Source organism: Triticum dicoccoides, chromosome 5B (assembly GCF_002162155.2).
Source record: "Triticum dicoccoides isolate Atlit2015 ecotype Zavitan chromosome 5B, WEW_v2.0, whole genome shotgun sequence".
Lineage (NCBI taxonomy): Eukaryota > Viridiplantae > Streptophyta > Magnoliopsida > Poales > Poaceae > Triticum > Triticum dicoccoides.
This window is the reverse complement of record NC_041389.1, coordinates 281,140,249-281,167,200: the sequence shown is the minus strand read 5'-3', so window position 1 is coordinate 281,167,200 and position 26,952 is coordinate 281,140,249.

Genomic DNA, 26,952 nt, shown 5'->3' with positions numbered 1-26,952 from the left:
CCTTAGTTCTCTATGGATAATTTTGACCGATGTCCAGTGATCTACTCCTAGATCACTATTGTACTCCATTGCCAAACTCAGGGCAGGGTATACAATAGGTCGGTACACAACATGGCATACTTTATAGAACCTATGGCTGAGGCATAGGGAATGACTTTTTATTCTCTTTCTATTTTCTGTCGTGGTCGGGTTTTGAGTCTTTACTCAAATTCACACCTTTGCAACACAGGCAAGTACTCCTTCTTTGACTCTTCCATTTTGAACTACTTCAAAATCCTGTCAAGGTATGTACTCATTGAAAAAACGTATCAAGCTTCTTGATCTATCTCTATAGATCTTGATGCTCAATATGTAAGCAGCTTCACCGAGGTCTTTCTTTGAAAAACTCCTTTCAAACACTCCTTTATCCTTTCCAGAAAATTCTACGTCATTTCCGATCAACAATATGTCATTCACATATACTTATCACAAAGGCTGTAGTGCTCCCACTTACTTTCTTGTAAATACAGGCTTCTCCAAAAGTCTGTATAAAACCATATGCTTTGATCACACTATCAAAACGTTTATTCCAACTCCAAGATGCTTGCACCAGTCCATAAATGGAACGCTGGAGCTTGCACACTTTGTTAGCATCCTTTGGATCGAGAAAACCTTCCGGTAGCATCATATACAACTCTTCTTCCAGAAATCCATCCAGTAATGCAGTTTTGACATCCATTTGCCAAATTTCATAATCATAAAATTCGGCAATTGCTAACATGATTCGGACGGACTTAAGCATCGCTATGGGTGAGAAGGTCTCATCGTAGTCAACTCCTTGAACTTATCGAAAACCTTTTGCAACAAGTCGAGCTTTGTAGACAGTAACTCTACTATCAACGTCCGTCTTCCTCTTGAAGATCCATTTATTCTCAATGGCTCGCCGATCATTGGGCAAGTCGATGAAAGTCCATACTTTGTTCTCATACATGGATCCCTATCTCTGATTTCATGGCATCAAGTCATTTCGTGGAATCTGGGCTCATCATCGCTTCCTCATAGTTTGTAGGTTCGTCATGGTCTAGTAAGATGATTTCCAGAACAGGATTATCGTACCACTCTGGTGCGGAACGTACTCTGGTTGACCTACGAGGTTCGGTAGTAACTTGATCTAAAGTTTCATGATCAACATCATTAACTTCCTCACTAATTGGTGTACGCATCACTAGAACTGATTTCTGTGATGAACTACTTTCCAATTCGGGAGAAGGTACAATTACCTCATTAAGTTCTACTTTCCTCCCACTTACTTCTTTCGAGAGAAACTCCTTCTCTAGAAAGGATCCACTCTTAGAAACAAAGATCTTGCCTTCGGATCTGTGATAGAAGGTGTACCCAATAGTTTCTTTTGAGTATCATATGAAGACACACTTCTCCGAATTGGGTTTGAGCTTATCAGGCTGAAACTTTTTCACATAAGCATCACAACCCCAAACTTTAAGAAACGACAACTTAGGTTTCTTGCTAAACCACAGTTCATATGGTGTCGTCTCAACGGATTTTTAGACAGTGCCCTTTTTAACATGAATGCAGTTGTCTCTAATGCATAACCCCAAAACGATAGTGGTAAATTGGTAAGAGACATCATAGATTGCACTATATCCAATAAAGTATGGTTATGATGTTCAGACACACCATTATGCCGTGGTGTTTCAGATGGCATGAGTTTGTGAAACTATTCCACATTGTTTTAATCAATTGAAGGCCAAACTCGTAACTCAAATATTCGCTTCTGCGATCAGATCATAGAAACTTTATTTCCTTGTTACGATGATTCTCCACTTCACTCTGAAATTCTTTGAACTTTTAAAATGTTTCAGACTTATGTTTCATCAAGTAGATATACCCATATCTGCTCAAATCATCTGTGAAGGTCAGAAAATAACGATACCTGCCGCGAGCCTCAATACTCATCGGACCGCATACATCAGTATGTATTATTTCCAACAAGTCTGTTGCTCGCTCCATTGTTCTGGAGAACGGATTCTTAGTCATCTTGCCTATGAGGCATGGTTCGCAAGCATCAAGTGATTCATAATCAAGTGATTCCAAAAACCCATTAGCATGGAGTTTCTTCATGCGCTTTACACCAATATGACCTAAACGGCAGTGCTACAAATATGTTGCACTATCATTATCAACTTTGCATCTTTTGGCATCAATATTATGAATATGTGTATCACTACGATCGAGATTCAAGAAACCATTCACATTGGGTGTATGACCATAGAAGGTTTTATTCATATAAACAGAACAACAATTATTCTCTGACTTAAATGAATAACCGTATTGCAATAAACATGATCCAATCATATTCATGCTCAACGCAAACACCAAATAACATTTATTTTAGGTTCAACACTAATCCCAAAGGTAAAGGGAGTGTGTTATGGTGATCTTATCAACCTTGGAATCACTTCCAACACACATCATCACCTCGCTCTTAACTAGTCTCTGTTTATTTTGCAACTCCCATTTCGAGTTACTACTCTTAGCAACTGAACCAGTATCATATACCGAGGGGTTGTTATAAACACTAGTAAAGTACACATCAATAATATGTATATCAAATAAACTTTTGTTCACTTTACCATCCTTCTTATCGGCAAAGTATTTGGGGCAGTTCCGATTCCAGTGACCATTTCCTTTGTAGTAGAAGCACTCAGTTTCAGGCTTGGGTCTAGCTTTGGGCTTCTTCATGGGAGTGGCAACTTGCTTGACATTCTTCTTGAAGTTCCCTTTCTTTCCCTTACCCTTTTACTTGAAACTAGTGGTCTTTGTCAACCATCATCACTTGATGCTTTTTCTTGATTTCTACCTTCGCCGATTTCAGCATCACGAAGAGCTTGGGAATTGTTTCTATTATACCTTGCATATTATAGTTCGTCATGAAGTTCTAGTAACTTGGTGATAGTTAGAGAACTTTGTAAATCACTATCTTATCTAGAAGATTAACTCCCACTTGATTCAAGTGATTATAGTACTCGGACATTCTGAGCACATGCTCACAAGATGAGCTATTCTCCTCCATCTTGTAGGCAAAATACTTGTTAGAGGTCTCATACCTCTTAACACGAGCATGAGTCCGAACTACTAATTTCAGCTCTTGGAACATCTCATATGCTTCGTGGCATTCAAAACATTTTTGAAGTCCCGGTTCTAAGTCGTAAAGCATGGTGCACTAAACTATCAAGTAGTCATCATACCGAGCTTTGTCAAACATTCATAACGTATGCATTTGCTCCTGCAATAGTTCTGTCACCTAGCGGTGCATCAAGGACACAATTCTTATGCGCAATAATGAGGGTCATCCTCAGATCACGGACCTAGTCCGCATTTTTTTACTACGATCATCTTTCAACTTATTTTTCTCTAGGAACATATCAAAAATAAACGGGGAGCTACATCGCGAGCTATTGATCTACAACATAGTTATGCAAATACTATCAGGACTAAGTTCATGATAAATTACAGTTCAATTAATCATATTACTTAAGAACTCCCACTTAGATAGACATCCCTCTAGTCATCTAAATGATCACGTGATCCATATCAACTAAACCATGTCCGATCATCGCGTGAGATGGAGTAGTTTCCAATGGTGAACATCACTATGTTGATCATATCTACTATATGATTCACGCTCGACCTTTCGGTCTCAGTGTTCTGAGGCCATATCTGCATATGCTAGGCTCGTCAAGTTTAATCCGAGTATTCTGCATGTGCAAAACTGGCTTGCACCCGTTGTATGTGAACGTAGAGCTTATCACACCCGATCATCACAAGGTGTCTCGGCACGACGAACTGTAGCAACAGTGCATACTCAGGGAGAACACTTGTACCTTGAAATTTGGTGAGAGATCATCTTATAATACTACAGCCGAACTAAGCAAAATAAGATGCATAAAGGATAAACATCACATGCAATCAATATAAGTGATATGATATGGCCATCATCATCTTGTGCCTTTAATCTCCATCTCCAAAGCACCGTCATGATCACCACCGTCACCGGCTTGACACCTTGATCTCCATAGAAACATCATTGTCGTCTCGCCAACTATTGCTTCTACAACTATCGCTACTGCTTAGTGATAAAGTAAAGCAATTACATGGCGATTGCATTTCATACAATAAAGCGACAACCATAAGGCTCCTGCTAGTTGCCGATAACTGTTACAAAACATGATCATCTCATACAACAATTTATATATCATCACGTCTTGACCATATCACATCACAACATGCCCTGCAAAAACAAGTTAGACGTCCTCTACTTGTTGTTGCAAATTTTATGTGGCTGCTACGGGCTTATCAAGAACCGTTCTTACCTACGCATCAAAAACCACAACGATTTTTCGTCAAGTGTGCTATTTTGACCTTCAACAAGGACCGAGCGTAGTTACACTCGATTCAACTAAAGTTGGAGAAACAGACACCCACTAGCCACTTGTGTGCAAAGCGCGGCGGTAGAACCAATCTCATGAACGCGGTCATGTAATGTCGGTCTGGGCCGGTTCATCCAACAATACCGCCGAATCAAAGTATGACATGCTGGTAAGCAGTATGACTATTATCGCCCACAACTCTTGGTGTTCTACTCGTGCATATAACATCTACGCATGGACCTGGCTCGGATGCCACTGTTGGGGAATGCAATATTTCAAAAAATTTACCTACGATCACGCAAGATCTATCTATGAGCAGGCATAGCAACGAGCGGGAGAGTGTGTCCACGTACCCTCCTAGACCGAAAGCGGAAGTGTTAAGTAACGCGGTTGATGTAGTCGAACATCTTCGCAATCCAACCGATCAAGTACCGAACGCACGACAGCTCTGTGATCTGCACATGTTCGGCTCGGTGATGTCCCTCGAACTCTTGATCTAGCTGAGGTTGAGGGATAGTTTCGTCAGCACGATGGCGTGATGACGGTGATGAGGAAGTTATCGATGCAGGGCTTCGCCTAAGCACTACAACGATATGACCGAGGTGGAAATCTATGGAGGGGGGCACCACACACGGCTAAACAATCAACTTGTGTGTCTGTGGGGTGCCCCCTCCCCCGTATATAAAGGAGTGGAGGAGGGGGAGGGTCAGCCTCATGGGGCGTGCCCAAGGGGGGATTCCTACTCCTAGTAGGAGTAGGTTTCCCCCCTTCCCTAGTTGGAGTAGTAGAAGAAGGAGCAGGGAAAGGGAGAGAAGGAAAGGGGGGCTGCCCCCTTGACGAAGAGCAGGCCGTTATCCATTAATTTGAAGTAGAGAACGAGCCCCTCTGTCAGGCTGTGGACACGAGCGAAGGTCGGAGTTTCACCACAGTAACTCCTTCGCTCGCTGCACTTCCCCATGACCTGCGTTGAATGCGTGACATGGAGGGTCATGCATGACGTGGGGGTCATGCGTGGGGCGGTTCCTGCCCTCATGCGTCACATCGTGCTAAAGAGGCGGCTCGCGCCTTCCCCATAAAAAGAGGAAAACGCAGGGGTGCGGCTCATTTACTGAGTGGACTCGAGTCGTGGCCTTCAAGGCGCCCGTTCCCTACTATCACGGGGTGGAAAACGGTCGCCTCACTCGTCCCCTTGATTTCTGCTTGCTCGCCATGTGTCCCCCATGCCTCTAAGATGGTAGGCGGCGGATGCGGGGGGACCGGGCCTTAAATGATGAGGCGGGAAACTGGATCACCGCTGATTGGAGCAGCGGGTCGGTCTCGATTCCCTGCGCCCCTGATGGCCGGATTGGTTGAGTGGGGCGGCCAAGCCTCGACCCCGCCCCTTTATAAGAAGTGGAGGGGGATGGCACCCATCAATCTTTCATCATCCATATCCTTCCACCTTCGCTCCTTTCTTTCTTCTGCTATGGCGAGAGGGCGCACCGACACTTCGACGGTGGTGACGAGGGTCTCTGCTCGACAGCGCGCCCCTCCTTCCCAAGAGCTCGTGGCGGCGGAGCCGGCCACGAGAGGAAGGGGGAGGGGGCGAGGCCGAGGTCGCCGTGGCGCTCGGTGAAGAGGAGGACGGGGCGGCGCACCGACCTCGCCTCCGCCAGCAGTCCCTACCCCAACGGAGGGCCATGTCGGGGACCAGCTCCACGAGTTCTTCACCAGGCTGCACCGACCAGTGCGCCGTCGTCTTCGTCTCCCTGCTCCATTCGCTCGAGAGATGGAGCTCGATCCGCCACATACTCCGAGGTTGCATATGAGGGGTTGCGGGAATGGCGCCCCCACCCCCCAATTCGGGTTGGGCTTGGCGGGTGTGCACCTCCCGCTTGGCCGCCTCCTCCTCTCTTCCACCAGGCCCATTATGGCCCATTAACTCCCTGGGGGTTCCGGTAACCCCCCGGTACTCCGGAAAATGCCCGACCTCATCCGAAACCTTTTCGGTGTCCAAACATAATCTTCCAATATATCAGTCTTCATGTCTCGACCATTTCGAGACTCCTTGTCATGTCCGTGATCACATCTGGGACTCAGAAGAACCTTCGGTACATCAAAACACATAAACTCATAATACCGATCGTCATTGAACGTTAAGCGTGCGAACCCTACAGGTTCGAGAACTATGTAGACATGACCGAGAATCATCTCCGGTCAATAACCAATAGCGGAACCTGGATGCTCATATTGGCTCCCACATATTCTACGAAGATCTTTATCGGTCAAACCGCATAACAACATATGTTGTTCCCTTTGTCATCGGTATGTTACTTGCCCGAGATTCGATCGTTGGTATCTCAATACCTAGTTCAATCTCGTTACCGGCAAGTCTCTTTGCACACTCCCCGCAACTAACTCATTAGTCACATTGCTTGCAAGGCTTATAGTGATGTGCATCACCGAGAGGGCCCAGAGATACCTCTCTGACAATCGGAGTGACAAATGCTAATCTCGATCTATGCCAACTCAATAAACACCATCGGAGACACCTGTAGAACATCTTTATAATCACCCAGTTATGTTGTGACGTTTGATAGCACACTAAGTGTTCCTCCGGTATTTGGGAGTTGCATAATATCATAGTCATAGGAACATGTATAAGTCATCAAGAAAGCAATAGCAACAAACTAAACGATGATAGTCATAGGAACATGTATAAGTCATGAAGAAAGCAATAGCAACAAACTAAACGATCATAGTGCTAAGCTAATGGATGGGTCATGTCAAACACATCATTCTCTAATGATGTGATCTCGTTAATCAAATGACAACTCATGTCTATGGTTAGGAAACTTAACCATCTTTAGTTAACGAGCTAGTCAAGTAGATGCATACTAGTGACACTCTGTTTTGTCTATGTATTCACACATGTACTAAGTTTCCGGTTAATACAATTCTAGCATGAATAATAAACATTTATCATGATATAAGGAAACATAATAACAACTTCATTATTGCCTCTAAGGCATATTTCCTTCACGAGAGGAGAGGCCCGTGGGGCCCACTAGGCACCAGGGCACTCCAGAGGCCCCTGGCACGTCCTGGTGGGTAGTGGAGCCCACGGGAGGCTTCTTCACTGACATCCACCTCTATAAATACTCTAAAATCCCAAAACCCTAGGGGAGTTGAGGAAATACAGTTTCCGCCGCCGCAAGTTCCAGAACCACGAGATCCAATTTAGTGGCCTTTTCCGGCACTCTGCCGGAGGGGCCAACAATCATGGAGCGGTTCTTCATCATCCTTGTTGCCCCTCCGATGATGCGTGAGTAGTTTACCACAGACCTATGGGTCTGTAGCTAGTAGCTAGATGGCTTCTTTTTTTATCTTCAGTACAATTTTCTCCTTGATGTTCTTGGAGATCTATTTGATGTAACTCTTTTTTGCGATGTGTTTGTTGGGATCCGATGAATTATGAGTTTATGATCAGTTCTATCCATGAATATTATTTGAGTCTTTGCTGAACTCTTATATGCATGATTGTTATAGCCTCGTATTTCTTCTCTGAAATCTTGGTTTGGTTTGGCCAACTAGATTGATTTTTCTTGCCATGGGAAGATGTGCTTTGTGATGGGTTCGATCTTGCGGTGCTCAATCTCAGTGACAGAAAGAGACATGACACACACGTATCATTGCTATTAAGGATAAAAAGATGGGTTCTACTCCTACATGAATATATCTTGTCTACATCATGTCATCGTTCTTATTGCATTACTCTATTTTTCCATGAACTTAATACACTAGATGCATGCTGGATAGCGGTTGATGTGTGGAGTAATAGTAGTAGATGCAGGCAGGAGTTGGTCTACTAATCTTGGACATGATGCCTATATACATGATCATTGCCTTGGATATCGTCATGATTATTCGCTTTTCTATCAATTGCCCAACAATAATTTGTTTACCCACCGTATGTCTTTTCTTGAGAGAAGCCTCTAGTGAAAACTACGACCCCCGGATCTATTTTCCTATCATATTAAACCAAAAATACCTTGCTGCACCTTTTATTTCTTTATTTTATTTTATGTGTTTGCTAGATCTATTTACCAAAACCTATACAATTTAATCTATCTCAATACCGAGGAGGGATTGACAACCCCTCTTACGCGTTGGGTTGCAAGTTTTTGTTGTTTGTGTGCAGGTGTTGTTTACATAGTGTTGCTCGGTTCCCCTACTGGATTGATAAGATTGTTTTCATAATTGAGGGACATACTTACCTTTGTTGTGCTGCATCATCCTCCCCTCTTTAGGAAAATACCAAAGCAGATACAAACAATCACGCCCGTCGGCAAGAAGGAAAAATCCACAGCTTCGGGTGCAAGCTCGCCTATCGTCGAGTCGGCGCTCCTGGCCTCCTTTGTCTCCTAGGAGCAGGACTTGGGCCCGGTGCTCCCGTTGATTGCCGGCAACCAGAATGAAGGGCAGGTGACCAAGATCTGGTCGGGCTCACGAGCGTGGAGCAACCTGCACTACAAAAAAAATACACTTCCGTGATGATACATGTTTGTCACAGTAGGTCACGTTTTCTGTCATGCATGTACATCCATGATGATTTTATGACAGAATCAAGATAGTCATACCTGCGCTGTCGTAGAAGTGTTCCATGACATTACCAAAATTATCATCACGGAAGTGGCCACTTCCATGACGATAAATCGCGCGTCATAGAAGTGCTTTCGTCAAGGGTGACCGACACGTGGCATCCACCATAATGGAACGCGTTAAGCTATCGGGTCCGGTTTTGGATCCGATAACCCATTAACAACCCCGACCAATGGGGATTTTCCACGTGTAAAATCATCATTGGCTGGAGTAAACACGTGTTGACTCACCATTGGGACATATGTCATCCACTCATTGGACCGGAGGCGCCTATGATACGTCGACACGTGGCAAGGCCCAACAAAGACCCATTCCTATGAAAAGGCCAGCCCGTTTGACTTGGTCAAAAGGTGGCGGGCCGGCCCACGGAAAGCCTGTTAATGGCCTATTCGCATATAGCCCATTTACAGCCCGCTAACACAGGGCCCGTTACGGCCTATCCGAATTAGGCCCAGTAGCGTCATCTGGGCCGTCCAATATGATTCCAGCCCGTTTTAACTTCCGGCCCATGTATGGCCCATGAGGTCTTTCAGCCCATATGAGGCCCTTTGTAACTCTTGGCCCATTAACGACCCGTGGTGAAACTGGCCCGTAATGAACAGTGTATCACTTTATACCCATTAACGGCCCATTATTCCATTGGGCCGTTTCTAGACCATGTTATCTTTCGGCCTTCTCAGGGCCCATTTATTCTTGGGCTCATTTCTAGCATTCGGTTACTTACGGCCCGTTACTGTCATTTTCTGCTTGTGGGCCAAATTCAGCCCGTTGTTACAGTCGCCCCGTTTGTGGCCCGTTAATACGTTGGGCCGTTTTCATAGCGTCATCAAATACGGCCTATTAACGACGGCCCGTTATGGTCGTCCCATGAACGGTCGATTCCAACTCTAGCCCGTTTACGGCCATAATGCAGTCTGTTATTGGCCCATGTTTGGCCGATTGATCATATGACCCATATAAGGCCCACTGATGATACAGCCCGTAGAAGGCCCATTGTGTCTACGGCCCGTAGAAGGCCCATTGTTTCTACGGCCCGTAGAAGGCCCATTGTTTCTACGGCCGGTAGGAGGCCCAGTGTCACTACAGTAAATATGTAGCCCATGGTTATTGTGGCCTAGTTTAAAAAAATAGGTTATTGCGGCCACTAGCAAACCGTGGAAAAAGAAGTGCACTAACTACAAGCAAATAAATAAACAAGACAACAAGGAAATAAATAAGCAAGCAACTTACGCTAGGCTATCACGGCTATTACACATATTACATCCACTGGGCATCAAAGTTCGCCACCAGTGCAAATATAGGGAACAAAGCAGCATATAAACGCCGCAGCAACACAAGTCCAGAACTGAAACCACTTCAGAAGAGCTCAAGAAACAATATCCTGGGTACCCATAATGCTGGCAAGATACTTGGCAAGCTTATTAACTTTCTCTTGTTTGGCGCTTAAATCCTCCAGCGCTTGCTGTTGCACAAGAAAGTACGCATCTGAATTCTGCAGGGACTTCCTCAGTCCTTCGGCTTCTTGCCGCAGCACAGCTAACTGATGCCTTTCAGCTTGTAGCTGAGACTGAAGAAGCCGAAGTGATTCAGGCAGCGAGTTCGAAGAGCTTGTGCCAGCAGTACTGGCCAGTAACTCGAACACTACATCAACGCAGGACTGTGGGGTTTCCTCACTGTCTACAAGATCGTTTTTATCACCTTTCTTGGAGACCAACAGGGTTGTCTCCCTATCTTGAAGCTTATCTGCATTACTTTCTCTACCATTGCATAGTGGGGTGCTCTTCTCCAATATTTTGTTTGCATACTACAAGAGAAACAAGCAGACACATCATAGGTTTAGCATGTAGTATACGAAACTCATTTTGGTAAACCGATTCAGTAGTAAGGTGGACATGATAACAACATGAAACAAAACATATATCTATGTACTATGATCATTGTATTGTCCATATAATTCTAGTTTATGTTGCCTAATCAAGATAGAGACACAGTTCAACTCATATATTTTTAAGACACAGCAGCATAGACAGAATATAAGTGTGAGAAACTACACAACATTGGCAACACTTGCAATGTGCATCACATGAGAATATAACTATTTAGACAACTTAAACTGAAATCAACATAGAGCAAGAAGTTAGAACAACAATCCAGTTAAAGGAATAGGTTTAAAAAATACCTGTTGTGCCATTGGAGTTTCAATCGGATCCTTCAAATTTGGAAGTAGTTGGTATGAGTAAATACAGTGACACAACAACAAAGGAGTGTGGACCATAGCTACGGAATCTGACCTGAGAACAATTGCTCTTCTACTTTAAACATGGAGTTTGTGTTAGTTGTGGTGGTCTTCGTGCTTTGGGCACTGCAGTTGCTTTACAAACTGCTCATGTGGGGGTACTCTGTGGTGGACATGGTGCTTTGTCAACTAGAAGTGGGTTACTATCCGTCGGGGTTGCGATTAGATGGGTTGTAGCTGGTTCTCTGCCCAACGGTGTAAGTGTGCAATCTGGAAGAGTCTCAATTATGTGTGGTGGGGCTAGTTTGTGGGCCAGTACAACCATGGTTCTATCTGCATCGACGTGTATCACTGCCTTATGTGAAGAACGGGTTTTTGCTCCCTTAGATACTGCCATCACCCCCTCCAATTCAAATGGCTGATAAACAAGAAAAGAAATTGAACGTACAGACATTGTATGATAGACAGATGTGGTAATTCACATATATATTGTCTAACCAAACAGGACAACATGACACAATTTCACATATATAATGCCTAACTAAACAGGATAGCATGACACAGTTTCAGATATATGATGGATAACTCAACAAGATATAATGGCATAATTCAACATATGATGAGTATCTAAACAGGATGACATAACAAAACTATATGATGTCTTTCTAAAATAGGTTGGGATGAAATAATTCACATACATGTTGTCTAAGTATACAAGATGGCATGATATAATTGACACAATTGATTCATATACTAAGCAGCTGGCACTCGCATGTATGATCTCTAAACTAAGCAGATGGAATTCAATATTGTGCATATGATGTCTAAACTAAGCAATGCAAGACACCATATGCATGATATGAGAAATATAAACATTGCAACTTAGAGCATACACCTCAAGTGGGATATAGGACTGGTCATCTATCTCTGAATCCTTCTCTGAGGAGCTCCCTGCAACCATCGAGATATATGCTTCAATAGGTACCATTGCATGCTCTAAAGACCTTGTTTCCACTCCAGATTTTTCCATAACCGGCTCAAATGGCTTATACACATGAAGAGTAGTTCAATATACACAGATTGTCGACAAATGGAATATGTAATGAAAAAAAGATGGCATAAGATAATTCACATATATGATGCCTGACTACATGGCGGTGCATAATTCACATATATGATAACTGGTTGAAAAACATGGCATTGCATAATTCACATATCTGATATAGAAAGCAAACAGGAGGCATTCACACAAAGCATGTATAATCTAAGCAGATGGCATGGCAATGCAAGACACCATATGCATGATATGAGCAATATAACCCTACCAAGTTAGAGCATGCACCTCGGGGGGGATACGAATGGTCATCTGTCTCTGAATCCTCCTCTAAGGAGCTATCTGTAACCAACAAGAAATTTGCATTGACAGGTAGCACTGACTGCTCAGAAGACCTTGTTTTCACTCCAGATTTTCCCATGACCGACTCAAATGGCTGATGCACATGCAGAGTAGATGAATGTATAAACATTGTTGACAAATGGAATACATTATAAAAAAAATATGGCATGATACAATTCACATATACGATGACTGGCTAAACATGATGGCATTGCATGATTCACGTATATGATGCCTGGCTAAAGAAGATGGCATTGCATAATTCCCATATACTCCCTCTGTTCCTAAATATTTATCTTCTTAGAGATTTCAAATGGACTACCACATACGGATGTAAATAGACATATTTTAGAGTGTAGATTCACTCATTTTGTTCCGTGTGTAGTCACTTGTTTGAATCTCTAAAAAGACAAATCTGAAAGCACGGATCTTGATGTAAGATCCGACGGACCTATATAGCATCTACTGCGACTTATAGCAAGACTGATGAATATATAAGGACAACGACAGTGGATAATAATTGTCTTACATAATTAGGAAAATAATTAAAAAAGCCACATGTGGCTACGCCCGAAATACACAAGGGCAAAAGAAGAAGGACGACAAGGATCTGGCTCGCTGATCTCTACTTTCTTGATGCGTTGCTGTAGGCCGCGGGAACTAGTCTCCGCGGCAAGCAGCGATGAGCTCTTTCGTGTCCTCAAGACGCTAGTTGTGAGCATCCATGGATTCCTCCACCAGCCTTTGGCGCTCAATGCGGAGCATGTCATTCTCGTCCATAAGTTTCTTGACGATGACGCCGGTCCTCTTCAACAAGGCACTGGTCTCCTCCTGCTGGTCTGCACTTCGGACGATCTTCGCCCTCAGCAGGTCGCGCTCGGCCCAGAGCCTCTCATTGCCCTCCCTTAGTTGCCGGATGACGCCGGTAGCCTGTTCAAACGAGGCTTTCATGTCATCCTACAACCTCGCCCAGCCGGAGATCTGATCCATCTAGCTATGGACGATCGCATGCATGCACCTGTAAGAGTCGTCGCCTGCCCGCGAGAAATTTTCCCAGGCCGCCGCGGCGCGGCGGGACATCTCTGCTGCTTTCCGCGGCATGGCCAGACCAGTTTGCTGCATCGACGGCACTGCGGGACCTCCTTGCTACTTCGGTGGTGCGGCATGACCTCTATCCTGCTACTTCCGCGCGGCGGGACATGTCGGCTGCTTTCACGGCAAGATGGCACATATCTCGTGCTTACGCTTCCATGCTCGCCTCTCCCTGGTGGTAATCTCTCGACCCAGAACTCACGCTAGCCATGGCAGACGCAAGGGAAGGATGCTGAATGACTTGTTTGTTTTTGTGGATGAGGAGTTGAGGAGGAATGTGCAGTCATCTTGGCGTAGTAGTATTTATAACCGAGTACTAATGTGCTCCTAAGTGGGAAACCGTTTAGGTTGTGATTGGTGTGAACAGGTTTGCAATTAGATATAGCGTGGTAGTAGTAGTAATTTGGAATGTGACGAGGCACAAGCTCAAAATTTATTGACGGTTCTAGTTTCGAAGTGCGGCACTATTGCCGGATGGCGTAACATGAGCACGTGTTCTCGGTCGTGGTGTAGCATATGCCATGGTAGTTCTTTTTCTACTGTTGTGTACGTGCAATAACTGGCACCGTCGGATACATATCTTACGATTATTGGGGCGTTCGACAGGAATAGCCGTGTGGCGAGCTATAGGCTAGTCTTTTTTCCAGACGCATTAAACCTATCTCTCGGGACTTCTCGAATGCACTATCTCTAGCTCCCTAGGTCGATGCCACCCACATACACTTGTACTCTGAGTTTAGTATGTTATACAGGAAGAGAAGAGGTGCACGCACGCACTCGTCCTCTCACACACGCATCTGTTTTTTCTCGAAAAGGAGGATGATGACCCCCGGCCTCTGCATCTGGGAGTCACACACGCATCTGTAGCTACAAATTGTAGTGTTCTCAACCATCCGATTGGCTCTATCGTAGGATTCACGTTGCTCCTTGGCCTTGAGATTGAGAAGTTTAAAACGCGGAGGCTAAGCTGGAGGCGCGAGGTTTTGGTTAATGTGCAGGACGCACACGGCACCAACACCACACGAGCTTCGTCTGCCTAGTGCACAGTCTGGTGAGTTGTCCAACACAACCAGGCCCTGCTTGGTATCTGCGCGTCGACTTATGGCAGAGAAATTAGGGTTGGAGGGAGTACTACTAGTAGTACTACACTTTGATGTGTAACGTCAACTCGCACAAGCATGAAACACTTTGTGAACAAACAAGCATATACTCCCTCCGTTCCAAAATACTACTCTACTTGACTTCCATTTGTCCAAAAATGGATGTACCTATATACTAAAACATGTTTAGATACATCTATATTTTGACAAATGGAAGGCATGTATTGTGGAATGGAGGGAGTGCTTGTCATCAAAATGGATAAAAAGGGACATATCTAGAACTAAAATACGTCTACATACATCTCCTTTTATCCATTTTGATGACACGTAGTACTTCTTATCCAAAGGAACTTTATATCCAACAGACACAAAATATTCGTTCGACTGTTGGAAATTACTGATCTGATGTTGAAGTAATTGCTGCATCACCACCAAAACCCACCATCTTAAGCTAAAGTAGACCGAGCTAATCCCTATATTAGCATATTACTAAGATAAATAGAAGGCACTGTAGAAACATTTAGGACGTGAGCTTGTCAATCTGAATGTGGAGGGACACCAGCTTAGCCCCGGCCAGCAGCTTGGGTGGAACTGTGAAGAAGGTCAGCTCATGCACGGCAACGTCGCCGGGATCCTTGCTGCTTGTCACCTCCATTTCCACCTTGACAGCGTCGGTCGTGCCTTTGGGCTCCCCCGGCGGGCCGTTCGCCCATAGCTTGGCCACGTAGTGCGGCAGTGGGGACGCCCCCGCTCTGATGCAGACGATCGACACGGTGATAGGCGCGCCAATGTCGAGCACGTCGCGGACCAAGAAAAACATGCGGCCGTCCTCCTCCACGAATAGCAAGAGCCGTGGCTCCGACGGTGGCACTTGCAGCTGTAGCACCTTGCCGTACTGGATCCTGTGCACGGGCATGGGATGCACGGTGCAATGTGGTGGTAGAGAGCTGGCGACAGGCCTTCGTAGCCGCAGACTGGCACGAGGAATTTGCAGGGCGCGAGCAGACACACGCTGTGGTGATCGGCGAGCTTGTGGTAAGTGACGTAGAGCCCATAGCCTTCATGCGGGCACTCCACCCTCACCAATGAAAGGATGATGTCCACCGCCATGTTCCGCACGTCGAAGCCACCGCCGCGCTCGCACTTCTGGCACTGCCATTGGTTCCCAGGGCGCTCAACGTAGCAGTCCGCGTAGGCCAGGTGCCCTCCCTTGCACTGCAGAAATCAATCGAACAACACATCAATCAAGAAACCCGCACCTTGCTCGATCAGCCGAATGGACGAGGTGTATTTGAACCTCATACACTGGAGGCATCAAGGGGCAGAGGCACAAGGGGCAGTGAAGCACGGTGAGGTCCATCGAGACCTTAGAGAGCTCCATCATCGGGTCCTGTTCCGTCTGCATGATCTTGCCCTCCTCGTGCACAACCATCTCTCGCTTTAGGGCCGGGGCATTACAAAGCTTTACCGTCACATATTTATACTACTTCAAGGTGCATTAAATCAACACATGCAAGTATCAAAAGGAGAGTCACGGCATGCATGCATGCGTTGTAATTAATGCATCGGTAAACGCAAATTATTGAAATATATCGAGTGCAGTGCTTTGATGTGTCGCGTCAACTTGTACATCAACGAGAAGTTTGATTATCCTCTCCCTCGCGGACTTAACTGCACCTGCCTTTGGCTGTATGACAGGTTGGCCACCACCTGTTGGGCCCACCTGTCATACACACAAAGGCAGGAGCGTCCTTCCCTCGCCCATGAGCGTGGTGGCTGGCACGACTAGGAGAAGCTTTCGCTACACGCTCTCCCTCCCACACGCGGTGGACATGCAGCAGTTCAATCGGTGTCAGATGGCCAGAAGCGTACTGTAGTACTCCTCCAGTGCAGTAGTACTCCATCATTGTTTGACTTCTCGAAGAGGCGAAGAGCCAAGCGCAGCCTAGACGCTCGTGTGGCAGTTTCATGTGTAGAGTAGTCTAGGATAGTGTGTACCGTGCCTGTAAGCTTAAAATCGTTAGGGTTGGCTCCATGCTATGTGGCCGTCTCGAAGTTTCAAAAAATTAAAATAGTCTTCTGGCCCTACCTGTCATTCTGGTGATTGTAGTTTGCATGTTCATCTGGTCAAGACAGGAATATATATTTTAATTTGTGGTGGGTAAATGTTAGAGGTTGCAGCAAATATATTGTACACTTCGGGTCTTTCAGCCAAATTTAGAGGCAAGTATGTGGGGCCAGTGCTATGATGTGTCGCGTCAACTTGTACAATGAGGAGAAGCTTGATTTTACTACTACACGCCTTCTCCCTCGCCCATGCGCGTGGTTGCTCGCAAACGAGGACATGCTTTTGCTTATAGTAATACAACAAGCTATCCCTCCCGCTCGCGGTGGACGGACATGCAGCAGTGGATTCGACACTGTAGAAGCAGTAGTAGTAACATCATTGTTCGTCTTCTCGAAGAGGCGAAGAGCCAAGTGCAACCCGAACGTGGCAGTTGCGAACATTGGAGCACGCATTTAGCCAAGCTCTTGCATGAGACAAAATTGCTATGTGAGCCCACTATTGTACTAGTACATACTACTACTTGCTAGTATAGCCCTGTAAACCAGAAAGGAGTATTTGCCTTTCTAGAGATTTCAACAAGTGACTAGACTACACAGAGACGGAGTACATATGGAGCAAAATGAGTGAATATGCACCGTAAATAAATACGTAGTTCTCTCGTTTTCCTCTCCGAGGTGCACAATATTGAGTATACTGACTAGTCTCTTTTTGACATGCATTTACGGGTTTTTTGACACATTACAGACGCAAGCGCTCATATACACACGCATACACTCATCCCTATGAACGTACACACACACCCTATCCCTATGAGCACCTCCGAAAGACTAAGCCTACACTATCATCTTGAAATTTACGAAGTCACCATAGGCACCTCGTCATCGACGGGAACGTCTCCTGACACGCGATAGACGCGAGTGGTAGTCGCCTCCATAGGTGCTTGAATGCCAAGGAGGGAGAGGGTAGCGGTTCCCAAGACGTTGAATGGTTAATGATGCATCCTCAATTACATGTTGAGGGAATTAATTGGAGAAGCAGAATAGAGCCAGCACGATGTGAATGCAACAGAGTTTGGACTCTCATATAAAGGCGCCCCACCACTCCAATCCATCTACTCCTAAGTCTCTGCACAACACTGCTCACTCCAATCCAAGACCAAGTGACCAGAAGCCACAAGCACCTATGGAGGCGATGGACGTGAGCGGCAGTCGGCTGTGCCAAATCATCCAAGGCGCCGGCCTGCGGCCCCGCACCGCGCAGCGTTTCCAGACGATGCTGGCGATCGCCGGCATCGTAGCCCTCGCTGACACCGACTTCGCCTCTCGCATGGATGACATGATGGTCAACTCCATCCGCAAGTTCACCACCGTAAAGGAGCGCGCGGACGACCTTGTTGTACTGCTCCAGCCCGCGCGCCCAGGCTCCTCATTGCCTGCCACCCTCATCATCCTCCATGGTGACGAACTCTTTCAAGCCTTGGTGGCCCTGCAGGTGCCGGAGGTCGCGACAAAGAATGTGCACCTCGAGGCCGCGCTCGCTGCGCAGCGCCTCGCCATGCAAGAAATCGTCGACCTGCACATCCACGTCTACGAGGAAATCATCTACATAGGCCACTACAAGGCAAGCGAGGACAGAAAGACGTTGGCCTTCTTCCAGCGGCTGGAATCTTTGGACGCCATTGTTCAGAAGCACGTCGACCTGGCCACGAAAGCCACTGCTACTTAGGCGCCGTTCGGTGGGCCGGTGCCCTGAGTCGAGGAGGTGGACGTTGTTGATGGATGCATCTCTTCTTCTTGCCTCCTATAACCAGCACTGCATCGCCTCGTGGCCTTAATGTTTTATTAGTATAGTACTCCCTCCGTTCCCAAATATAAGTCTTTCTAAAGATTCAAGCAAGTGACTACTACATACGGAGCAAAATGAGTGAATCTACACTCTAAACTATGTCTACATACATCTGGATGTTGTATTCCATTTGAAATAGCATCTAAAAAGGCTTATATTTAGGAACGGAGGGAGTATATGGCATTTTTATTCCAGTCGTAACGTTTTCACTGTGAGGTGGGGCCACAGTTGAGCAAAGCCACCCTGCCCACCAGGCATCGGCCGAGTTTAGAATTAGAAGAGAGAAATGAGGGAGGAGAGCTAGCTGTAGCACGGACGCTATTGTCAGATGGGGCTCGTGTTGATAGAATAGGAGTACTGAGCACTCGTACCTCTTTTTTTGAGGGAAAAAATAGTCGTATGTCTAGTACCACTAGTTGTGTGCGTGCGACCTATAGCTGTCATCACTTTAGGTCTCCTTTTTGAACCGTAGCTACGCTTCACAGTACATATTTTTTCACGCATTTATCCTCCTATATGTACTCCTAGGCTATTTCCACGTGCTCCCATTCGCCGACATGTGGGACATAGAGCATCTGGGTCGTAGTGCATGCACGACTCGAAGCATATGCCGGGGTACTTTACATTTCAGATCTCACGAATTACATGCAACCCCCCCGCAGAAGAATAAATAAATGAATGAATTACTACATGAAACCGGATCACGTTCATGAAATTTTGGACATAACACGTTTATAAAAAATGACCGGACCTAAACCAGTCTAAGGGCCTCTTTGATTTTCCTGCAAAAAAGGGCTTCTTTGATTCGCAGGATACTGAAAACACAGGAATGGGGAAAGTATGATGGCGATGAACTGAGACAAGGAGAACTCTAACTCAGTTAGAGGTTAGAGTTAGATTCTAACTCTGAACTAACCCTAAACTAACTCTAAACCAAAGAGGTGTATGGATTGCAGGGTTAGATTGACAATAAATGCTCTTTCTCAATCATTTGACTACTTTGGACCCTATTTCCTGCCGGATTTGGTGTGGCCGGCTCTTGTGTGGCCTCCTCCCGCTCACAGTTGACATAAACGAACCAACTTTACAAATCAATCATGCAAAACATGATAATTTTTACTTTGTCCATACAAATGAGATATCCCACTTAAACATACAAGTTGTCAATCAAGCTTCACAAAAAAAACTCCATGAAACAAAGCATGAGCTAGCTCATCACGGAAGTCATTCACGATAGGGAGGGAGCCCGGAGCCCCTCACGTACCAAGGGAGGAGCTCGTCATCGTCGCTCTGGAGGAAGGCTTTGTAGAGCCCAAGCCCCGGGAACCCCTCCGACGTCGGCCCTTGCGAGTTGAGGTCGACACCGGCATGGTTAGCAAGGCCGCTTGCCGCCGACTGGGAACTTAATCTTTGGGCCTCTAGAAATAATGCAAGCCTGAAACTAAAATACCTAGAAAGGTGAACTGAATCTTTGGGCCTCTAGAAATAATGCAAGCCTGAAACTAAAATACCTAGAAAGGTGAACTGAATCTTTGGGCCTCTAGAAATAATGCAAGCCTAAAACTGAAATACCTAAAAAGGTGAACTGAATCTTTGGGCCTCTAGAAATAATGCAAGCCTGAAACTGAAACACCTAGAAAGGTGAACTGAATCTTTGGGCCTCTAGAAAGATTTATTACCTCCTCAAGCAGCATCAAACAATTCCATGAGTGCACCACAAATCTATACCAAGTTTGATCAGGATCTACTTTTCCAAATAAGAATTAGCGCTAGAGTGAGCAAGATCAATGATATGGCTATGAGACAGAGAAGGAACGAACAAACTCACCCCTCTTGCGACCTCCCTGGTAGATGCGTCGCCGCCGCCGCGCACGACAGAGGGAGAAAAACGACCGGTGAAGGGGGAGTGGGGCGACCTTCGAAGGCCGGAGGGAGAGGGCTGCCGGAGTAGGGCGGCGGAGGCCGGAAGGAGAGGGCGACCGGAGGAGAGAGAGGGCGAGCGGCGCTTGGGCGGGTGGCCCTATGGGGAACAGAGAGGAGTCGTGCGAGAGGGGGGGGGGAATCTGGTGCGGGTAGGGGAGATTTTTTTAGTTCTCTTTTAGTCGGCCCGAGGATAACTAACCCAATTAGAACCTCTCCACCGGGCTAGTTTTTTTAGCTGGGTTAGAGCAAACTAGCTCAAACTAACCCCTCCTGTTTCGATAATTTGAGACTATTTCAACCCAAACTAGCTCTAACTCAGGGATCCAAACAAAGAGAAGTAGTAATGTACATGCTACAGTGTGGACCGTAGCACATTGTTTTATTGGCCATATCACCACATTGTTTTCTACTGCTGGTTCACTGGGCTGCCGTGGTTCGCACTGCTGGTTCACTGGGCTGCCGTGGTTCGCACTCCTCCGGCCTGAGTAGTAGTAGTAGTATATACCGCATCATTCTTTGCTCCTTCTTACTACTACGTAGTACTTCACCAACATGTGGGAGAGCCAGCATCCGGGTCGACGTGTCATGCACCAGATTAGAGTGCGGAACGGAAGGGGGGCATCACTCCGATCGTAGTGCCAGTAATTCATGACTATAGTTATTAGTCATATCACAAGTCTTTCCAGCAGTAACACGCCGTCAAATTGCACAGCCCGACCTTTCCAGTAGTAAGTTTGAGAATCCGCCACTCGCTCACCCTCCTCGCCTCTCTGTCAAACCGCCTACCCGAAAACTGCCGCGCGTACTGCCCGGGAAAAGCCCCGCCCTCAACTTTTAACTACGCGAAAATTTCGAGCTTGTTCGTTCTATATAAATACTTACTGTATGTTTATTTACCCGTGGGGTTGTTCAATGAATGGAGGGCCGGGGAGCACAAGTGAACAATACCAGTACTACTACTAGTAGTAAGTAGGAGTCGTACAGTAGTCACCTCAAATAAAGAGTTTCTTTTCTTTAATGCCACGTACACAAATTGAAACGCTTGTTGTGGAGAGAAAAAGATAATCACTCCACTATATATGTACGCAGGGGCCCAAGATCTTGCTTTACTAGGGTTGCTCTCTTCATTCTCTCATCCTCTCCAGATCTAAACAAGACAGCGGTAGTGACATTTTCTCTCTGCTCATCGCTGGTCATAGATCCGGCCGGATCCCTTCGGCCGGTGTGTGTAGAGGACCAAAAGGTGCATCATTCATGCGGTCATCGCCGCCGAGGGAGGAAACCCATAGCTGCCGGCGGGGTCTGATCCTCTGCCCATGCCGTTCTCTCCGACACATCGCCGACTCGGGAGGTCCTCTGACCCTTCTTCCTCCCTGCCGTATTGTGCGCAGATCGGACCTGCCGCCGCCGACATCCCGATGAACCTCAGGTACAAGTTCTTCGAAAGCGGCCTTGCTCTACTGCCCCATCTCCCAACGTGTCTGCATGTGCATATTTTTCTACTTCCATCAGCTCTTCCAAATCCACCTAAATTTTTAGTATTATTAGAGGTAAAGCTACTTCATGCATTTGAATCTAGGACTTGGTTCAAACAATGAAGAAAGGGGGTAAAATCGTAGCATGAATCTAGGACTTGATTCAAAGAGGAAATCACCGAGGGAAAGTAGTAGAGACCGGGTACCCAACCGATCTCTTGGTTGAAAAGGGAAATAATGGGAAATCTCAGTACAAACTGGATAAGGAACAGATCTATTATTGGTTGAAAAATGGATAGAAAGTGGCGGCTGGTGGACAAGTCAACAGAGTATGTCCAGGATTAGATTTGCTGCCCTCACATAGTAAAAGGTCTCCAGGATTAGATTTGCTGCCCTCACATAGTAAAAGGTCTCCAGGATTAGATTTACTGCCCTCACATAGGAAAAGTTCTCCAGAATTAGATTTGCTGCCCTCACAGAGCATGAACAAACTCGGCATCACCACTTTATGCCTCTTTGTAGGTACATTGTGCTGATGCGTCCACTGTCGCATGTCCTTATACCAACCTTTTGCTGTTGTTAATGTAAGGGCGCATGTTAACTGAAGCGATCACACTGTTACCTAAAGGACATGTCTAACCAGTGTTATTGTTAATCTAATGCCTCCAGTGATATGATGCAATTAAACTGTGTTAACAAATGGTACTCCTGTTGTTTTCCCAAGTATGATAAGTAAGTTGCTTCTTTATGCTGCTGAGTGACCTGGTGTCCCCATGGTCCCATGCCCTTAAACCAACTCTTTAGCTGCTATTGATTTACTGTATTTGGTAAACAAGCAATGCCACTATTAAAGTAATCCCATATTTGACGAATGTCATAGTTGATCGTAATGCTTCCGGTAACATGAAGCATTGCTGATGTTTTAAAATTTCTACTGTCCTTGTGTGATTGCCATGAACATAATTAATATGCTTCTTTTCATTTCGTGTATGTTTCGTATATTCTTATTGACCAGCAAATGTCTACTTTCTATCTTTTTGTGCAGATAGGGATATCCATTTCACCTGTTGCTATTGTGACCTTTTGGTGAACTGCACAAAACACTTTCTTTTGGAATGAGTGTCTTGTGCAGTTCAACTAAAATATCACGTGGGCAACATCTCTCAATTTTGGTGGAACTGCACAAAATGGTGATTGGAGTTTGCAAAATCTCCATCAAATTCTGCTGGTAATCTCATACAACATTTTATTAGGTTTTGCAAGATGAGCCATCACTGTCACCACAATGGCACTTTATTTTAGTGGAACTACACAAAAGGATAAGCAAATTATAGTTGCACCTTACATGAGCAGGACAACCAACCTCAATGTTGCTAAATTTTAGTGCAACCACTAAAGAAGAACCTGCCAGCTCACGAGAGCCAGTACTTCTTGTTAGATGAATGATGCAATCTTTGCTTCATTTCAGGTGAACTACAGAAAAAGGTGCATGAATTGAATCATGGAGCTGGAGGTTGACCTCATCCGAGTGGAGTTGCAAGTTCACCGCATCGAGTCGTGGTGGTATAGGACCCCTCACACCGGTTGCTTCAGCTAGTGCCACTATTATAGTAATCATGCTCTTTCTTATCTGTGCAAACAGGAATACTCTACTACAGATGTTGTGATGTCAAGAGCATTCGCCAAGTTCTTTGGTTGTATGACACGGCTAGCCAAGATGGATTTAATCCCAATATTCACTTTATCAAAAGGCTCTAATGGGTTGGTTCTGAATCTTGCAAGCCGGGAATCAATGAGATGTGTAGGCATCTTTGTTGTAATTATTATTTGAATCTTATTTGTTGGTTCTGAATCTTGGAAGCTGGGAATCAATGAGATGTGTAGGCATCTTTGTTGTACTTATTATTTGAATCTTATTTGTTGGTTCTGAATCTTGCAAGCTGGGAAACACAACATGATGATGCAGAGGACAACAACCATAACAAACTGTTCAAACTTGGTAGTATTTTATGTGAAAGTGTGGGAAATGTGCTGATCATGTGCGTCCTTAGAATAATAATTCTAATTGTTGTGCATGTTGATCCTGTGGCACTGATAGAACGAGCCAATGCATTGCTTGTTTTAAGAATACATTTTAATTAAAGCTAATTAAATTTAAGTAAAGTGACCACTAACACTTGTTATTACAGTACCAATACAAACCCACTCGTGAACCGATGTGTGTGGCCGGAATAGGTTTCTTAATGGAGACGTTTGAATGCGCCGAGGGTGCATATTCTGCCGGGCGTACAACGGGCGAAGGAGGGGTAGTAACTGTTGTCGCCTATACACACTCAGTTTACTGTTGAATCCAGTTCCCCAAGAGCTGAAAAATGAACTGTTGCTGCCGCCTACTCACTCATTCACTTGAAGAGACTCCAATGGCGATATGCGGGTTGAGCCTGCTGGATATGGACTTCAAAAAGGAGTTCACCTTTGAGTTCTCCATTTAGTCCCATGGCGGCACCAAGTTAAATGTGATGTACACCAACGATCCGGACTCGGTGAAGCTCTGCCTCGCCGAGTTCAAGCAGTACCTACAAGACGAGAAAGCACAAGGTCGCAGGACTAGACCTTGTGCCCATCCATTCATCTCCTGACAGGGACCAGCAGATCACGGTCGCCCAGGTATGCGTGCGAGACGAGGTTCTCGTCTACCACTGCTGTAGGGCCATCAGAGGTTCTGGAGCATTCACCCATTTCATCGGCAGCGCCGACTACACATTCGCTACAATGGACAGAAGGAAGAACACGACGATTCGGCCATCTGATGCAGCAAGCTTGTCAACATCCAGAAGCAATACAAGATCATCTGCAATGGGCAGGAGAAGGATTCTGTGGTTGACCTCACCGAGACCATCATCAACCCCTACTATGCCAACATGAAAGAAGACAACGATACCAAGGAGCTCCACCGACCACCCTGCATCCAAACAAGTCAACCCTCGTACTCCCCTCCGCCTGCATCTTCCCCCGCTCTGGTTCATTCGATCCACGGTGTCGACATCGTCCTCTACCTTGGTGCTCTCGCCGTGGCACTGCCGTCTGTTGTTCCCAACATGGTCAGCAAAACAAGAGGAATCGGGAGACAACTGTTCGTCGAGAGGCTGACAGTCCCAGGCCCACCAGGTCCATGGCCTAGGTTTTGTTGTTTAACATGGGCAGCCCACGACATGTTTCAATGTTTTTTGGATCAAGCGGCCTCTGGGCCTCCCAACCTAGCTTGTCTATAACATCAGCAGCCCAAGTTATGTTTGTTTTTTCAAGACGACGCACAACTCAGTTCTTTTTTTCTATAAGAATGCAAAACTGAACCTGTATTTGCCGAGTGTAGGCCCACCCCGCACCTGAACCAGTCAAGTTTCCCACTCCTCTCCGTCTGCGACTCCACTGTCGCATCTTCCCCATCTCCGGGTCATTCTAGTCTGGGGCCTCGCCGTTGTCCACCGCCTCGCTGTGCTCAGCACAGTGTGGTCAACAAACGAGAGTCATCGGAAGAGGACTATACGTGAGAGCCTGACAGCTGGGACCTGTCGTGGTTCTAAGTCTGATAGTAGTGTAGGGGGGTAGGTATCGTGAGGCAAGATCTTAGCTATGGAGTAGTTGTATACGCAAGGGGTTTACGAGTTCAGGCCCTTCTCGGAGGAAGTAACAACCCTACGTCTCGGAGCCCGGAGGCGGTCGACTGGATTATATGCGTATGAGTTACAGGGGTGCGAATCCTTTACACTGAGGAGGGGGGTGGCTTATATAGAGTTCGCCAGACCCCTTCGGCCCTCAGTTATGCAGGGTTTAAGGTACATTAAGGTCTGGCGTTACTGGTAACGCCACAAGTAAAGTGCTATGATGATCATAAAAGCTACTCAATGACCAGCCGTTCGCATGCAGAGTGTCTTTAGATCTCCCGGCCGTCGAGTGGTTGGCTTCATGGTCGAGTGGTTGGCTTCAGGGTCGAGTGTCTTCGAGTCTGTCGAGTGGAACACTTCTGAGTCGATTGACAGGTGGTTTCTTCTAGAGATGTCCTTGGGTAGGGTAGCTTGGACAGGTCCGTGACCCTACCCTAGGTACATATCTTCATCATTAGCCCCCGAATGGATCGAGGTTTGAGTGGGGAAGGAGTTGGACACACTTCTGACTCATTTCCGTGTTATGCGTATGTCTTGTTCTGGATCAATGAACTTTAGGTGACGGCACCAACTTTTTTTTTCAGTCGCCTTGATCCATTGTTTGTATCCTTCGAGTGAAGTTTTTTACTTGGAGAGCTCCGAGTGACAGAGCAAAGGAGATCTTTCGTCTGACGAGTTGCTCTGCAGCTCGCGGATTTAGCGGGATTTGTATTTCGGGAAGCGCGCGGGGTGGAGGAGGCCGCACTAATCCGATGGGATAAGGCAGGGCCGCCTCGATCTCTGCGCCACCTTTTTCGCCACATATCGCGCGCGCGACTGTTGCGGGATTTGACAGGATCGTCCGGGCCTACAAGTCAGTCACTCAGAAGTACCCTCATATAAGGCGCCGGACGGGGTTTTTTGAACAGTGCGTTCTCATTTCCTCCTCTCTTCTCCAGACTTATCCGCCGCGTTCACTTCCGCCTCAGCGCTGCTACCCCATGCGCGTCTCGCCGGCGACGATGGTGAAAGAGAAGACAGCGGCCCTAGAGCGGGCGAAGAAAGCAACAGCGAAGGCGAAGGGAAGGGCGACCAGTCGAGGCGG